A 2915-nucleotide genomic window follows, 5' to 3' on the forward strand; every position below is an offset into this window, starting at 1 on the left:
CAGAATGGCCTCCTGGTCTAGGACTCGACTAGCAAAACCTACTTGCAGTGAGGTGGTAGTGTTACCCACTGAGTTACCGTGTCACCTGAACTTGCCAGAATTGCTGCAAAGATCTAACACTCCTTTTTTTTTTTTTTAAACTCAATTTGCATTTCCTGATGCAGCAACAGACTATGTTCATTAACAATGGTTGTTTAAAGTACCCCTGAGGCCATATTTATATGAATTTACTCCATCTATGTATGAGATTAAACACATTCAGCTGACTTTTCCTGCCTCGTCCTACACTCAGAAAAACTCAAAAACACTCAAATGTCTCTGGATTGCCTAAATTATTTTAGAATATTACTCTGTATATAGTTGGTAAAAGATCTCAATTTTGGGCAAATTTGTATTCCAAAATATATTTTTGATTTGATTCCATTGACGTTTTGGAATAAAATTACGTATAAAAGGAGCATTTCATTGAAGCTGGGTCATGCTCCCGTTAAACCCATACATGAAACCCTCAGGTTTCACCAGTTCACCAGCTTAAAGTGTGTTCATCCAAAAATGGAAAACTCATGTTGTTTCAATCCCCTGAGATTTTGGTTAATTTTCAAAACACAAATGAAGGTAGTTTAGACAAAATCTGATACCTCAATCTCCACAAACTGCAATGGTCCTGAGATGTACATTCATATTCTTTTTCGGCTTAGTCCCTTTATTAATCTGGGGTCACCACAGCGGAATGAACCACCAATTTATCCAGCACGTTTTTACGCAGCGGATGCCCTTCCAGCCGCATCCTATCTCTGGGAAACATCCACACACACAATCTTTCACACTCATACACTACGGACAATTTAGCCAACCCAATAAACCTGTACTGCATGTCTTTAGACTGTGGGGGAAACCGGAGCACCCAGAGGAAATCCACATGAATGCAGGGAGAACATGCAAACTCCACACAGAAACGCCAACTGACCCAGCCGAAGCTCGAACCAGCGACCCTCTTGCTGTGAGGCAACAGCACTACCGACTGCACCACTGTGTCGCCCCTGAGTTGTTCAAAAGAGCTAAAACATTCCTTCTGATTTTAGTGGTTGAACTGTAATCATATAGAGCTCCAAGAACACTTTTGTACGTCAAAGCAAACAAACAAAACAAAAACTGTAAAAATTACACTATAAAAATGTTCGCCAATGTCTTATCCTCATTGGCTCTTTAGGCTAAATTTACTACAAGTGTGGCGTGGGTATAGAGTAGGGTTTAAATCTCTGTAATTAAAAATAACCAACTACGCCACCCCAGGAGTTACCCAGGGAAACAACTATTAGAAAAGGACACAGGTTCGTTTCTCCCAGAAAGGCACAGAGACGTGAGTTAATGAAAAAGTACAAAAATATTTATTTGGAATAAAACTACCAAATGGTACGGTTCTTAAAAATACATCAAAAACTCCCACTTCATTATTAAACACAAGAAACAATAAATAAACAAAACCAAACCAGGATTGGAGGTTCCCACTGACTGGGTACGAGTGGACAGACTTTACCCCAGCACACGCACACACCACAGTGCACTCAAAAATCACGCTATCACGCACTCAGTGTCCACAGCACACGATAGAGAAACACCACCACCAGTGGAAAGTGACCCGTCATCCACCGGGGGAAACCTCAGTTCCTGAAATAAATAAAAATAAAAATCAATAACCAACAAAACACAAATAAGTGGGTCAATCAGGTTAACACCTACTTTACATGATCTAATTGAAAGATAGCTACAGCTGTATTTACACCATCTGACCTACACTAGACCCAACATTAACTGTTACTAGAAAGACTAAATTCACCAAAGAATACTCTTAATAACGAAAAACAAAATCAATACTTTGCATAAATAGACACAACAAAAAAACAGAAGAATGCTTATGTTGACAAATCAATTATCCAACACAAATAAACAAATGAAAGAATGAAGGGGAGCACAAAGCAGCACGCTAAGAGTTATTGCAGGCAGTCCCCGCTAGCAGCTGCATTGGTGGTGTCCAAGCGGCAGCCAATACGCCGCCGTTAGCATTAGCAGCAGTTGCAGACGGTCTCCGGTAACCACGGCAATAGCGATGAACACGGGAGCTAGTAAGCAAATGATACCCGAGGAAGATCCGACGTAAGAGAGAAAGAAAGGGGAAAAGGGAGGATCCTAAGGAGGAAAAGCGCAAACAAGCCCATTAACATGGTCCTTTAAATGATCACACCACATCATACGTGCTTCACTTACCAATGGGCGCACACTCAGACACGTTCTAAATCACTCGTTGGTCGATATAATACAGCGAGGTGCCGGAATTAATAGCTGTACAGCATGAAACACGCAGGTTAAAATGCGGCTAAACCCCATTACTCAGCCAGTTCAAAGCCATCACATACCTGCAACTGAACAGTCATCCAGCCACCACAGCCAAGGGAAAAGCCACCGCCACACGATGCACTAAAACAATGCCAAAAGAGAGCTTAACGTGGGTCGATTCAAACAACTTACAAAATTCAGAACGGGCGCAGAGCCTCTACCTGTAGCCGCGGCTACAGACACCCAAACCAGTGCGTCGGAGTCGGACGTGACGTATCCCAAGCACCGACCAATCAGGTTTAAAAAGGCGGTGCTACGTGCCGATTGGCCGATGTCAATGCCAATCAGCTGCACAGCACCATCACATTTTGGTTACTCATATCAATCAGCTGCACTACACCATCACACAAGCAATACAACACTTTGCGTGTTGCGCAGCTGACTCTGATGGCAATTTGTCGCATTGCCCATAATAAACGCTTACTTTTCTGCTGAAAAAAATGTTGTTTTAGTATTAAACTATTCGAATGATAGTTGAACCACTTAAAGCAGGTTGCACACCAGAAGTGCCGCTCGGCGGC

General features: G+C 42.3%; 1 protein-coding gene across 5 annotated transcripts in view; it reads right to left on the reverse strand.

Annotated features, from left to right (window-relative positions):
* The window catches only part of LOC147834763 (uncharacterized), a 64812-nt gene extending 62223 nt beyond the window's left edge, over positions 1 to 2589 (reverse strand). Inside the window, exons 1-4 of one of the 5 annotated variants that reach the window (XR_015502445.1) lie at positions 2556 to 2589; positions 2415 to 2475; positions 2266 to 2340; positions 1366 to 1668 (exon numbers count right to left, since the gene is read on the reverse strand). The gene's annotated coding sequence lies outside the window, so the exon portion shown is untranslated. Of the gene's footprint in view, positions 1 to 1365; positions 2188 to 2265; positions 2341 to 2414 lie in introns of those variants that run through there. The other 4 variants (XR_015502444.1, XR_015502446.1, XM_087273518.1 and 1 more) reach the window with 4 other exon arrangements.
* Positions 2590 to 2915: the final 326 nt, after the last annotated feature.

This window comes from Danio rerio, chromosome 11 (genome assembly GCF_052040795.2).
Source record: "Danio rerio strain M-AB ecotype USA chromosome 11, GRCz13ab, whole genome shotgun sequence".
Classification (NCBI taxonomy): domain Eukaryota; kingdom Metazoa; phylum Chordata; class Actinopteri; order Cypriniformes; family Danionidae; genus Danio; species Danio rerio.